The sequence below is a fragment of the Giraffa tippelskirchi genome, chromosome 10 (genome assembly GCF_054371585.1).
Source record: "Giraffa tippelskirchi isolate mGirTip1 chromosome 10, T2T-mGirTip1v1.2.pri, whole genome shotgun sequence".
Classification (NCBI taxonomy): Eukaryota; Metazoa; Chordata; class Mammalia; order Artiodactyla; family Giraffidae; genus Giraffa; species Giraffa tippelskirchi.
The window spans coordinates 144,696,764-144,712,500 of NC_137284.1; the positions used below are offsets into that span (position 1 = coordinate 144,696,764).

At 36.2% G+C, this 15,737-nt stretch overlaps 1 protein-coding gene across 3 annotated transcripts in view; it reads right to left on the bottom strand.

Annotated features, from left to right (window-relative positions):
* Window positions 1-15,737, bottom strand: part of DGKI (diacylglycerol kinase iota) — a 486,267-nt gene that overhangs the window by 164,381 nt on the left and 306,149 nt on the right. The gene's annotated exons all lie outside the window — the stretch shown is intronic.

Below are 15,737 nucleotides of genomic sequence, written 5' to 3' on the forward strand. Positions count from 1 at the left end.
CAAGAGCTTAGTGCCTAAGAGTTACCCAGGAGGGACTTCCCTGGTGGTCCAGTGGTTAAGACTTTGCCTTTCAATGTAGGGTGTGCGGGTTCAATCCCTGGTCGGGGAGTTAAGATTCCACATGCCTCGCAGCCAAAAAGACCAAACATAAAAACAGAAGCTACACTGTAACAAATTCAATAAAGACTTTAAATATGATCCACATTAAAAAAATCTTAAAAAAAAGAATTACTCAGGAAACCCAGAAACCCCAAGTCCATTGCATATAATCAAAAGGTCTTTGAAAAATACTTTGTGAAAGCTGTTAGTCGTGAGTAAAATGGGAAACCTTGGGTAAACCATGAAAACAAATAAGCTAAAATGTCTAAACTTTTGAAAGCTTGATCGCAAATCCTCATTGACAGCCACTTTTTGTTTTTATGTATTTTCAGCCTTAATCATGTGAGTTTAATACAAAAGCTCTTTTCGTTATCTACTTCCATTAAGTAACCAATGTGTGCAGAACAGAAAGAATATTAAAAAAAGATAAAATGCATAGTTTAAGACAGCTTCTATACTATCGCTAATATATAAATATATTTATATATGTATAATATATAATTATTATAGTTATATATTAAATATGCATTATATTAAAATATGCTACCCATCCTTAGAAAAATTTTCAAACTTCAGGCAAGCTTTTCCTTCTTACCTAAAACCTCCTCAAACTACTTCTAATCTGTATAAGATCAATGAAATGCAAAATAATAATCCTCAGTTGAAAACATTCTGAAGAGTAAGCAGCTTTGAGGATCAAAATCAAACACAATAAGTGCTTGGTTCACTACAGTAGCCACAAAATGAAAAGTCAATCCAACATTAAAAGTCTGCATCAAATTAGCATAACTTCTCTGCCTTAGTAAAAAAAAAAAAAAATTTTAGTATCACTCACCCTTACAGGGATGCACTAAAATCAAATACTATGTTTGGTTACAGCATATATAGAGAGTGCCCAAACTGTCTTATACAGTTTGATGAACATTTTTATACACATATGTGAATCTCCATCCAGATTAAGTTTTAGGCAATTTACAGCAACCAGAAAGTTTCCAAGTGCTTCTGTTCAATCTCAAATCTATTTATACTCCTCTCACCTCCCACTAACTGATTTCTATTACCATAGATTCAATGTGTTTGAACTTGAAGTTCATATAAGGTAAATCATACAATATGTAGTCTCATGTCTGACATCTTTTGCTTATCATTATTTCTGAGCAATAGAAAAATGTATTTATCTACTCTTCTGCTGGTAAACACTAGGCTGTTTCAAGTTTGGGGCTATTATTGATTCAAACTTTCTTGTGTATATCTCTTGGTGGATACATACAAACAATGAGTAGAATTGCTATGCTGTAAGTTTAGATGTATATTTAACTATAGTAGATACTACTAACAGTTGTTCAGTAAGGTTCTATTATAATGCATTTTGTATCAATTTATAACAAAGTAAACAAACATTTAAAAGGAGTTAATACTAACTGTAGCTCAAAATCTAAAAGATTCACTCAAAAAGGAAAATCTACATATTATCAGCTTGTTTCCACACTTCTCACCTGTATCTTATGAATGAGGAATAAAAACTTGTTAACTGAGATTTGTGAAGTCAACTTCCACTAATTTGGTTCCCAGGTATTTGTATTTATTTTGTGCTTTGAACTATTTTTGCACTCATATTAATCTGAACAGCAGAAACCCGTTTATGCATAAATGCAAAGATTAAAAAAACACAAAGGAACAGAAAGGAGGAAAAGAAAATAGAACAAAAACTGAAAAGAACTTATCATTATTGAACACCTTTGATGTTAAAAAGCATTCAATTGTAATCCTTACATACAATTTTATTCAATTAGTAGAAAAGGAGGCAGAGGAGAATGAAGTGAGAATTTATTAAAATTCTTTCTAGCCTATTACCCAATCCTGTTACTCAGCTGAAAGTTTCTCTGATTGTACTTAAATGACCCATTTAAGTTAACCTATGGATTTGATGCACTATTAGCATCTCCAGGACTTTTCCAATATATTTCCCTTGCCTTCAAGTAGTTCTCAGTCCAATATTTATCTGACAATGCTGTATCCCTTCATTCACTGGGAGAAATACCAGTTTCTTTCTTTTTCCTCAGTCTTGACTAGGCCTGATGACAAATAAAGGGCTTCTCTAGTAGCTCAGCTGGTAAAGAATCTGCCTGCAATGCAGGAGACCCCAGTTCGATCCCTGGGTTGGGTAGATCCCCTGGAGAAGGGAACAGATACCCACTCTAGTATTCTTGCCTGGAGAATTCCATGGACAGAGGTGCCTGGAGGGCTACAGTCCATGGGGTTGCACAGAGTCAGACACAATTGAGCGACTTTCACTTGCATTTTTCAATGACAAATAAAAATGCAGGACCAGCCAAGTAAGTAAGAAGTTACTCCTTGGGTTTGACAGGACTTGAAACTACTTAAATACTTGCCAACCCCTTGGTATCAGAAGGCTTCCACAGTACCATTGAGCATGTTTAAACCATATTCTCAGCCTCAATGGTAGATCAATAGCAAGTGCAACAAACAGAGGTAAATAGCTGTCAGTGGCAATTCCACTGGCATTTCAGAATCAATCCGAGATCGCTGCACAGGCACAAGAGGAATTATAGTAATTAGCTTCTCAGAATAAAGACAGCTCTATTAGTGTTAGCACAACCATAGTAATTTATTTTTGGAAGAAGCTAAAGGTAATTTTTAAAAGGCTTACTAGAAATAGGCATTTTTCATCGTTCAGATGGGTGTAGGCTTCACATCCTATAAGGCACAGGCTCTAACAACCATAATAATGTCCAGGATTTTTTAACTCACCAATAAAAAATCTATTGGTATATTAATGACAGATATTCAGTTGTATGTTCAACCTAACATGTATTATATTGTTGTGAAAATGTCAAATATTGCCTTTTTGGTAGTATATGAATTTGGAGGAAAACAAAGCTAAGTACGTCCATTGCCATTTACTGGCCTACAGTCACTAACGACTTTAAGTCCACAGGTATAGCATGAGATCTTCTGTCTTTCCACAATATGCTCCTCCCCAGAATACTATTCTTCATCTCTTTTCAAATCTCACCCTCCTTCTTATTACTCAAGTCCTTATTCCACCTGCTGCCAGATGACAGGATGGACAACTCTGCGCTGGGAGAGGAGAAGAGAAACAAGGGCAAGTCCTCCAACATTCCCTTCTCTCCACTGCTGCTGGGCACTGACTCCCAGTCCCTGAACAAAAATACCCAAGGCAGCAGTCAGTGACATGGATAAGAAACACAGGAGACAATCAACAACACGAAAATCTGTTCTTTTTTTTTTTAAAGATGAATAAAGTAATCTTGTAATGTAAAATAACCAAAAAAGGGGAAAATTTGTTTTATTAAAAAATAAAACAAAAGAGGATAAATATATTATGTATTGTACATGATATCAAATACTAACCAAATAAGATGGGATATTAATGTGCATGATAAACAGAAATATGTATCTTCCTTCCTCTTTAGATGTTATCAACAGAGCAACTGAATATTCTATAGCTTGAAAGCAACATAGACACATTTTTAATGGAAGCCCACATATAACTATCATGAATGTCTTTCTAAATAAGAATATCGTGAGCAGCTACTCAAATCAAGACATATATTACATTGGGAAATTTGTAACTCTTCTCCCAGAATATTTATGAACACTACAGTTTTAATCAATTAAACGTGCAGTTACTGTTCTGCAAACTGTAAGCTGTGAGTGTATCTGCATAGCGTACATGAACTAAGTTTAGAAGTCATGTTATGAAGATCTATATGTTAAACTGGAAACTCTAGATAAATTTCTGGAAAAATATAACTGCAAAAATTGGTATACTAAATACAGAAATTGGATAGCTTAAACTGGTTTTAAAAATTGAAAGCTATCAAAAACGTCTCTCATTCCAACCCCACACCAAAATGTGCTAAGTGGACTTGGATGTTTTGTAAGTTTATCCAAGTTTTAAAGAAAGACAGTGTCTAATAAAACTTGTTTTAGAAAATGATGCTATGGCTGAGATAACAAAACCAGATAAGGGCAGCAACAGAAAACAAAATTTTAACTGAATTTTATACCAATATCACATACCAATATAATTTTAAATACCATGTGATAGCACTAATTTGTGGAAAATTTTTAAATGATACAGATGAACTTATTTACAAAACAGAAACAAACTCACAGACATACAAACCAAACTTATGGTGACCAAAGCGGAAAGGAAAATGTGGGGGTTTTGGGGGGAGATAAATTAGGAGTTTGAGATGAACACACATACACCACTATGTACAAAATGGGTAAACAATGAGGACTTAACAGGGGACTATACTCATTATCTTGTAAAATGGAAAAGAATCTAAGGATATAATATATATACACACATATATCTGAATCACTTTGCTGTACACCTGAAACTAATACAACACTGTAAATTAATTATACTTTAACAAAAGTAAAGCAAAAAAGGAAATATAATTTCACCACATTACAGTTTAAGTGAGAAAAAATATTATCATCCCAAAAGATGCAGAAAAAAAGTTAGCACCTTTTAGAATCAACTGTTTGAAAACTAGGAATAGGACATAACTTATTTAACTGATAAAAGTCATCTACCAAAACTCCTAGAGAAAACATTATTTGGAATGAAGAAAATATGGAAGCATTCCTTTCAAGGGACAAAAGGCTCCACCAGTAACGAAAGTTATCAGCATAGTAGTGGAAGTTCTTGAACAACAGAGTAAGTCAAGAAAATAAAACTGGAAGAAAAAAAAAAGCAAACCTGGTAATAGTCCCACAGGTATCATCCCATACATGGAAATTCCAAGAAAATTCACAGGCCAAGAATTAAACCTCATAAGAAAGGTACTCTATCAAATAAAAAGTCCAATAGTGTCCCCCTTCTCTGGCCATAACTAAGCAAAATCACAATAAAAAACATAAAAAAAATAAAAAATAGGATGTCATATAATATCAACAAAAACAATAAAGAAATGCATGAGACGTTTAGGCAGAAAAATTTTAAACCATTGGATACACAAAGGAAAGTCATGCCATACTCATGGATGGGACAATTTAATACTCTAATAATATTAATTTCCTCCAAAATAATAAATTCAATGTAATTCCAAGTGAATATGAGAAATACTACTTTGAAGAATCTTGTCAAACCAATTCTATAATTAATTTCAAAGAATAAGATCCACAACTGACTGAGAACCTTCTGAAAACAAAGAAAAATAGACGATCCTTATTAAATATTGAGATATAATTCAAATAGAGGTGTTTGCACAAGACAAGACATAAAGGTCAAAGGAAATGAACTGAAAACACAGAATAAACCCATATGCATGAGGATGCAAATATTTGAATATGGGATTATAAATTACTGAAGAAATGATAGATAATTTACAAATGGTGCTGGGAATACTTCTTCCTATAATAGAGAAAAATTAGTATTCTAGCTCACATCATACACATTATCAACTCAGAGGTATTAAAGGACTAGGAACAAGAAACAAATTTAAATATAAAAATTAGCTGGGAGAAACAGAGGAGAGAGTAAGTCTTTCTCCTTAGCTCTCTTTTTCTCAAGCAGTATCTGGCTGTGGCTGATTCTTCTCTGTGCTTCCATTTCCCACAGGCAAGCACTTTCACCCAAGCCACCCCTGACTCTATGGTCCAACCCAGACAGGCAGCCAACTACAGCAGTGACCCCAGCTCTCATGGCCTGATTCCTTCCTCTGGAGTCCCGGCTCCTGCCTGATGACCCTTGCTGCAGAACCCATCAATGGCCACTTCTCCAGGGTTCCACCCCTGCCTAGTGGCCCTGCCTCCTGAGTGCTGGTAATATTGTCTCTTCCCTTTATCCCTCCAGACTTGAAGGCTGCAGAGAATTTCTGCAATTGCCAATCCATGGATTGCTACATACAGGGTACTTCCTTTCAGTTCTTCTTCTAACATCCCATAACTAGTCCCCTGGATTAAATTTCCTCAATTGAACTTCATCACATGGGTTATTTTCCCTGTCTGACACACTACCCTAGTCACCAAAATGAGAAATTATAAGTAATTTGCAGTGGCACCATTATCATCCACTCCACATTTATCTATACAGGTTTTTACATGCTGTTTTATTGCCATGAAGCAATGTCATTAAGTTTTATTGTTTTCCATTTTATCAAATATTAAGATTTCAGGATATGGGTATGTTTTAAAATCCTACTTCAATGTATGCTGTAAGAGGTCTAAATACAATCAGCAATTGTATTGCAATTTACTTCATTATTGTCCATATGAGTCACTATTTACAGCAAAAATAGCTCCATAGATTCAGTTTCTGTATATGTTAAGTGATGAGTTTTTGGTAGGCTACTGTGGCCTGTTTTCACACTAGCATTTTATGATGCTAGAAAATAATTTCATGTTCCAAAATTCTACCACATACCATCTAGAGTCCCTTGCCTTACTTTGACGGTATTAGCCATAGGACTAATGCACGGCCAGTATGAAGCAGAAGACAGTGAAAAGGAAAGGGCTTTATTTGAAAAATTTGCCTTCTGCTCATTAAAATTAATCTAGCCATTATTGAATACTTACTAACTGTGGTGTTGGAGAAGACTCTTGAGAGTCCCTTGGACTGCAAGGAGATCCAACCAGTCCATCCTAAAGGAAATCAGTCCTGAATATTCATTGGAAGGACTGATGCTGAAGCTGAAACTCCAACCCTTTGGCCACCTAATGCAGAGAACTGACTCATTTGAAAAGGCCCTGATGCTGGGAAAGATTGAAGGTGGGAGGAGGGGATGACAGAGGAGGAGATGGTTGGATGGCATCACTGACTCAATGGACATAAGTTTGAGTAGGCTCCGGGAGTTGGTGATGGACAGGGAGGCCTGGCATGCTGCAGTCCATGGGGTCGCAAAGAGTCGGATACAACTGAACAACTTAACTGAACTGATGCGTCAAGAAAGTTTTTGTGAAACAGGTAAGATTCTTATAATGTAGAGACTTAAGTACTCCTTCTCAATGGGGTTTACTTGTATTTATTATTCTTAGTCGCTCAGTTGTGTCCAACTCTTTGCATCCCCATGGACTGGGGATCTTTGTAACTCAGAGATCAAACCTCAATCTCTTGCATTGCAGGAAGATTCTTTACTGTCTGAGCCACTAAGGAAGCCTCCTGGTATCCTTATGTCTTTCTCTATTTTTGTTCAACTGAGGTAGATTAACTATTAAGGTGAGTAAATGAGAGACAAAAAAGCCACAAAGGGGGCTCTTCAGCTTCTCTGCCAATATCTAGCCTGGGATTCAGTGGTGCAGGTTGGAAAAACATCACCTCCATGGGTTCAAACTATTTCCATATCAATCCCCTGAAACCTGCAGTATTATGACAGGGTGAATACAGTACAGTCAAACAATCAACAATATAGCCTGGGATCAAACAAATTTGTATAACTAACACATCCAATTGATTTTTTCTTTATAACACTAGCCTAGTAGCATCCATCCCTTACATTAGACTTAGTAGAATATGATGCTAAAACAGTATCAGCTAAGTCACAATAAAATAAAAGCCAGACTCCATATAACACATCATCTCTCCAGCATATAATCAATCATACTAGACAAAGAAGCAAGAAAATGTGATCCATGATGAAGAAAACATTTTTGAAATGACCACTAAATTGATTTAAGAGCAAACTGGACAGTGTAAAAAAAGAAAGGGTCTATAAACATGAAAACAGAACAACAGAAATTATTTAATCTGGAAAACAAGAGATGAAATTATTTTCCAGGATCTGTGAGACAACAATAAGCAATCTTTAGTACACATAATTGAATACCAGGAGGAGCAGAAAAGGATGGAGCAGAAAACACACAGAGGAAAATACTCCAAATCTATGGGAAAAAGTCAAACTTCAGTTCCAAAAAGATCAATGAACCTAAAACAGGATAAATACAAAGAAAATCATGTGCAAGTTAGAATGATGCCCACCACAACCACCACCAAGAAAAAGATGCCTGTATTCTAATGCCCAGAAGCTATGAAAACTTACAAGGCAAAAGGGTCCTTTCCGGTATGATTAAATTAAGGATGTTGAGACAGGAGATTATTTTGGATTATCTGAGGGAGAGGCCCCCAGTGCCTTCACAAGGGTCCTGGCAAGCAAAGGAGGGAGGCACGAGAGCCAGAGGACAGGACGTGAGCACAGAAGCAGAGGTCAGAGTGAGGCAGGGCCACGAGCCAGGCGATTCCGACCACCCCAACAAGAGGAAAAAGACAAGGAACTGGGTCCTTCCCAGAGTCTCTGGAAGAAACACAGCCCAGCCACCCACTTCAGACTTCTGACCTCCCAAACTCTCTGAATAAACGTGTGTGGTCTTAAGCCACTATCTGTGGTAATTTGTTTACAGCAGTGACTGAATAGCAAAACAAACACAGAGAGACTTAGACACAGAAGAAAAATCTAAAAATCAGAGAAAAAAGATACATTACACACAAGGGAACAGTGATATAGATGGTAACTGACCGTTCATCCTTAAAGCGTGGAGGTCAGAAGGAAGTGAAACAACATATTGAGAGTGCCAAAGCGATTTCCTTGGTGGTACAGTGGATAGGAATCCACCATCAATGCAGGCACACGGGTTCGATCCCTGGTCTTGGAAGATCCCACATGCTGCGGAGCAACTGAGCCCGTGTGCCACAGTTACTGAGCCCGTGTGCCACAGTTACTGAGCCCATGTGCCACAGCTACTGAGTCCATGTGCCTGGAGCCTGTGCTCCACAAGAGAAGCCACTGCATTGAGAAGCCCGCACACCACAACTAGAGAAAGTCCTCATAGCAATGAAGACCCAGCACAGACAAAAATAAAGTATCGAAAAAATAAAGTGCTGGAACAAGCCAGAAAAGAAACTAGTCAACCCAGTATTCTATATTCATAAAAATAGATTTCAAAAAAAATGAGGGTAAAATAAAGACACTTCATAAAAATTAAATATGAAATTGTTTACTGCCAAGAGAACTGTCCTATAAGAAATGCTAAAGGAAATCTTTCAAACTCAAGCAAAATGATACTAGATGAAATTTGATCAATAGAAAGAAGTGACAAAAGCTGGAAATGGTGAATATGTGGGTACACATAACAGACTATGAACTGTTCTTTCATTTCTAAATTTCTTCAAAATAATAATTCTTAACAAAATACTAATAAACTAAATCCAGCATATTAAAAAATGATAACACATCAAGTGAGGCTTATCTTGAAAAGCAAGATTAGTAATTCTTTTAAAAAATCAGTGGAATCTGTGATATGAAGAAAACAAAGGAGAAAATTAGGTCATTTCCATATATACCAAAAAAAGAGCATTTGATAACATACATCACTCATTTGTGATTTAAAAAAAAACTCTCAGAAAACTGTTCATAGAATCATAATTACTTAATTATGTAAAGGGCTTTTCATATCTAATGAAACATTGAATGCTCCCTCCTACAATCAGGAATAAGGCAAGCATGTTCATTTTTACCACTGTTACTCAACATATTGCCAGCTCATTCCCTAAGGCAAGAAAATAAAAGGTATGGGGCTTCCCTGGTGGCTCAGATGGTAAAGAACCTGCCCACAGTGTGGGAGACTTGGGTTTGATGCCTAGGTCAGGAAGATCCCCTGGAGAAGGAAATGGCTACCCACTCCAGTATTCTTGCCTGGAAAATCCCATGGACAGAGGACCCTGGTGGACCCCTGTCCATGGTGTCGCAAAGAGTCAGACATGACTGAGTGACTAATACACCAAGGAAATAATAAAACTTGTCCCTATTCACAAAACACTCAATTAGGTATACAGAAAAACCCAAAGAATATATCAAAAACTACTAGAACTAATGAGTGAATTTACCAAAGTTGCAAGACAAATATCTACACATGTGTACACATACATATCAGTTATTTCTATGTATTAGCAATAATAATCACATGTGAAATGTAAAATAATACTACTTAAATAGTATAAAATACTTAGGAATGAATTTAACAAAAGGTATGCAAAGACCTGAAAACTGCCCTGAAACTACAAAAGACTGCTAAGAGAAATTAAAGAACACCTAAATAAATGGAGAAATATATCATGTTTGTAGATTGGAACACTCAATAAAGTTAATATGCCAATTCTTCCTAAATTTATCTATAGACTCAAAGCAATCTCAATTAAAATAAAAACATTGCTTTTTGTAGATAGTAACTGATTCTAAAATCTGTATACAATCAAAAGATGTATAATCACTAAAACACTTTTAGAAAAACAGAGTGAAAAGATTCATATTGCCAGGTTGAAGACTTAAAAGAAATCTATAGCAATCAAAACAGTATGGAAGTGGCATAGGATGAACAAATCAATGAAACAAAACGGAGTTTAGAAAAAGACCCACATACAATCAAGAGGCAAAGGCTCCACGGCAATTCTATAGAAAAGAATTGAAATTCTACAGAAAAGAAAAGAATCTATAGGCAATTCTATAGAAAAGGAAAGTTTATTTCACAAATAGTGCTGGAAAAAAAACTGGACAAGTATATATTTTAAAGACAGGAATAAGATTCTATTTCATCTCTCATGTTATTAAGAAACTTCCAAAGTTTTGGATAATTGTATTTTTAAAAATGAATCTTGAACCTACATTACAGAATATACAAGAATTTGAGCTGAATCACATACTTATACATAAAAGTTAAAACTGTAGATCTTTAAGAAGAAAACAAAGGAGAATATTTTCCCAGCCTTACCTGGAGTAGGCAAAGATTTCTTAAGTACACAAAAAGCTCTAACATGAAATATGCCTACCTCATAAAACTGAAATTTGTAAGAATGTTTAAACTTCTTCCCATCAAAAGAAACATTAAAAAATATAAAAATAAACAGAATATATTTGCACTAAACATATGCCAAAGACTTGTATATAAATAGTACCTGTAATTCACAGATTCAGTGTGATCCCTATCAAATTACCAATGACATTTTTCACAGAACTAGAACAAAAAATTTCACAATTCATATGGAAACACAAAAGACCCCGAATAGCCAAAACAGTCTTGAGAAAGAAGAATGTAGCTGGAGGAATCAACCTTCCTGACCTCAGATTATACTACAAAGTGACAGTCATCAAGACAGTATGGTACTGGCACAAAAACAGAAATATAGACCAATGGAACAAGCTAGAAAGCCCAGAAATAAATCCATACCCCTATGGATACCTTATATTTGACAAAGGAGGCAAGAATATACAATGGGGCAAAAACAGCCTCTTCAATAAATGGTGCTAGGAAAACTGGACAGTTACATGTAAAAGAATGATACTAGAACACTTCCTAACACCATACACAAAGATAAACTCAAAAATAAACTCAAAATTTTCCTCAAAATTTCTTAGAGGAAAACACAGGCAGAACACTTGATGACATAAATCAAAGCAAGATCCTCTATGACCCACCTCCTGCTACTGCTACTGCTAAGTCGCTTCAGTCGTGTCCGACTCTGTGCGACCCCAGAGACCGCAGCCCACCAGGCTCTGCCATCCCTGGGATTCTCCAGGCAAGAATACTGGAGTGGGTTGCCATTTCCTTCTCCAGTGCATGAGAGGGAAAAGTGAAAGTGAAGTCACTCAGTTGTGTCCGACTCTTAGCGACCCCATGGACTGTAGCCTACCAGGCTCCTCCATCCATGGGATTTTCCAGGCAAGAGTGCTGGAGTGGGGTGCCATTGCCTTCTCCACCCACCTCCTAGAGTAATGGAAATAAAACAAAAGTAAACAGGTGGAACCTGATTAAACTTAAAAGCTTTTTCACAGCAAAGGAAACTATAAGCAAGGTGAAAAGACAACCAACAGAATGGGAGACAATAAGAACAAATGAAACAACAGACAAAGGACTACTTTCCAAAATACATAAGCAGCTCATACAACTCAATACCGGAAAAGCAAACAACCCAATCAAAAAATGGGAAAAAGACCTAAACAGACATTTCTCCAAAGAAGACATACAGATGGCTAACAAATACATGACAAGATGCTCAACACTGCTCATTATTAGAGAAATGAAAATCAAAACTACAATGAGATATCACCTCACACTGGTCAGAATGGCCATCATCAAAAAGTCTACAAACAATAAATGCTGGAGAGGGTGTGGAGAAAGGGGAAGGCTCTTGCACTGTTGGTAGGAATGTAAATTGATACAGCCACTATGGAGATTCCTTAAAAAACTAAGAATAAAACCACCATATGACTCAGCAATCCCACTCCTAGGCATATACCCTGAAGAAACCAAAATTGAAAAAGACACATGTATCCCATTGTTCATTGTAGCACTATTTACAATAGTTAGAATGTGGAAGCAACCTAGATGTCCATCAACAGATGAATGGATAAAAAAGTTGTGGTACATATACACAATGGAATATTATTCAGCCATAAAAAGGAACACCTTTGAGTCAGTTCTAATGAGGTGGATGAACCTAGAACCTATTATACAGAGTGAAGTAAGTCAGAAAGAGAAAGATAAATATCATACTCTAACACACACACATGGAATCTAGAAAAATGGTACTGAAGAATTTACTTACAGGGCGGCAATGGAGAAACATACATAGGGAATAGACTTATGGACATGCAGAGAGGGGAGGAGAGGGTGAGATGAATGGAAAGAGTAACATAGAAACTTATATTACCATATGTAAAATAGATAGCCCATAGGAATTTACTGTATGGCTCAAGAAACTCAAACAAGGGCTGTGTATCAACCTAGAGGGGTGGGATGGGGAGGGAGATGGGAGGGAGGTTCAAAAGGGAGGGGATATATGCATACCTATGGCTGATTCATGTTGAGGTTTGACAGAAAGCAATAAAATTCTGTAAGACAATTATCCTTCAATAAAAAATAAATTTAAAAAATAATAAAATAAATAGTACCTGTAATTCAATAATAAGAGATGAACATGCCCATCAAAACATACAAAAAACACACTTTTTTTAAAACCCAAAAAGACATAAAAGGTAACGATAAAGATAACATGTCTTACTCTCATTTTTTGTTGGACATAATTGACTATATAAAACACACATAATTTCTTTCTTTCTGGGATGTAATTTTATCCTCTCATTCTGCTTCATCAAGTGCAATATTAAAATAGCTTTTTGTCTCTATCCATGAACACATTTCAGCACCTGTTGGGTATTAAATTCCTATCACTTCTCATCAGGTATTCGTGTACATTGCTATCAGGCAAGTAAACAGTACAAAATTTCTAGAAAGCAGTTTTATAATTTGTATTAAGAGGCTTTAAATGTTTATGCCACTGGATCAGTAATTTCTCTCCTGGGGATATGGCATAAGAAAATAATTTAAAATGTAAAATGAGATTTATGAACATCATGTTAACTACAGGAGTTTTTAAAACCACCAAACATTCAGAAACCTAAAAGTTCCATAAAGGAAGCTTTTCATGATGAAATAATTATTACATAAATTGAGAAATATTTACAGAATGAAAGAGTAGGGTTTTACTTCTGATTTCCCATATATTTAAAAACACGGAAATAAAGCAATTGAAAGGAAGTACTTCAAAATATAAATACAGTTAATTATGGATCATGTAATTATGACAAACATTTTACTTTTAATTCTTATACTTGTCAATGTATGGCAAAACAAATACAATATTGAAAAAAAAAATAAAGAAAGGAATTTGGACCAAAAAACAAAAATAAAGTTTACATTTTACTCTAAAAAAAAAATCTTATACTTACAAGTGTTACCAAAATAAATGTTAATATTACCTTATCTCTTAAAAAAAAAAATCTAATATGTGTATATCTTCAACCCTAGGAATTTCTCTTTGTAACCTTTCTTACTGAATAATCTTTTGCTTTTCTAATTCATAAATACAAAAGAGCCTACATATTTTAATTTTGATTAACAAAAAGAAAGCTGTCTATGCTTTCATTAAAGGTCAGCAGACTGAAATCTTTGGATTGCATACCATGTAGCAAATTAGGCTCCCAATTCCTCAGTCTGAATAATGCTTTGAACTGTCTTGAAAAGTTTTAGATAACTTAGACTCAACATGAAAATACCTTCACAGCTATAATGGAAGAGAATTGTGACAGAAATAAATACATCTTACAATGTCTGATTACAGTCTGTTCAGTTCAGTTCAGTTGCTCAGTCATGTCTGACCCTTTGCGACCCCATGGACTGCAGCACGCCGGGCTTCCCCGTCCATCACAAACTCCTGGAGATTACTCAAACTCATGTCCATTGATTTGGTGATGCCATCCAACCATCTCATCCTCTGTCATCCCCTTCTCCTCTTGCCTTCAATCTTTCCTAGCATCAGGGTCTTTTCAAATGAGTTAGTTTTTCACATCAGGTGGCCAAAGTATTGGAGTTTCAGCTTCAGCATCAGTCCTTCCAATGAACACCCAGGACTGATCTCCTTTAGGATGGACTGGTTGGATCTCCTTTCTGTCCAAGGGACTCTCAAGAGTCTTCTCCAACAACACAGTTCAAAAGCATCAATTCTTCAGCGTTCAGCCTTCTTTATAGTCCAGCTCTCACATCCATACATGACTACTGGAAAAACCATAGCTTGACTAGATGGACCTTTGTTGGCAAAGTAATGTCTCTGCTTTTTCATATGCTGTCTAGGTTGATCATAGCTTTTCTTCCAAGGAGCAAGTGTCTTTTAATTTCATGGCTGCAGTCACCATCTATAGTGATTTAGGAGCCCCCAAAATAGAGTCTCTCACTGTTTCCTCATCTATTTGCCAGGAAGTGATGGGACAGGATGCCATGATCTTAGTTTTCTGAATGTTGAGCTTTAAGCCAGCTTTTTCACTCTCCTCTTTCACTTTCATCAAGAGGCTGTTTAGTTCTTCTTTGACTTCTGCCATAAGGGTGGTGGCATCTGCATATCTGAGGTAATTGATATTTCTCCTGGAAATCTTGATTCCAGCTTGTGCTTCATCCACCCTAGCATTTCACATGATGTACTCTGCATATAAGTTAAATGAGCAGGGTGACAATATACAGCCTTGACATACTCCTTTCCCGATTTGTAACCAGTCTGTTGTTTCATGTCCAGTTCTAACTGTTGCTTCTTGACCTGCATACAGATTTCTCAGGAGGCAGTTAAGGCGGTCTGGCATTCTCATCTGTTGAAGAATTTTCCACAGCTTGTTGTGATCCACACAGTCAAAGTCTTTTTGGCATAGTCAATAAAGCAGAAGTAGATGTTTTTCTGGAACTCTCTTGCTTTTTCGATGATCCAGCGGATGTTGGCAATTTGATCTCTGGTTCCTCTGCCTTTTCTAAATCCAGCTTGAACATCTAGAAGTTCACAGTTCATGTACTTTGAAGCCTGGCTTGGAGAATTTTGAGCATTGCTTTGCTAGTATGTGAGATGTGTGCAATTGTGTGGTAGTTTGAGCATTCTTTGGCATTGCCTTTCTTTGGAATTGGAATGAAAACTGACCTTTTCCAGTCCTGTGGCCACTGCTGAGTTTTTCTAATTTGCTGGCATATTGAGTGCAACACTTTCACAGCATCATCTTTGAGGATTTGAAATAGCTCAACTGGAATTCCATCACTTCCACTATCTTTGCTCGTAG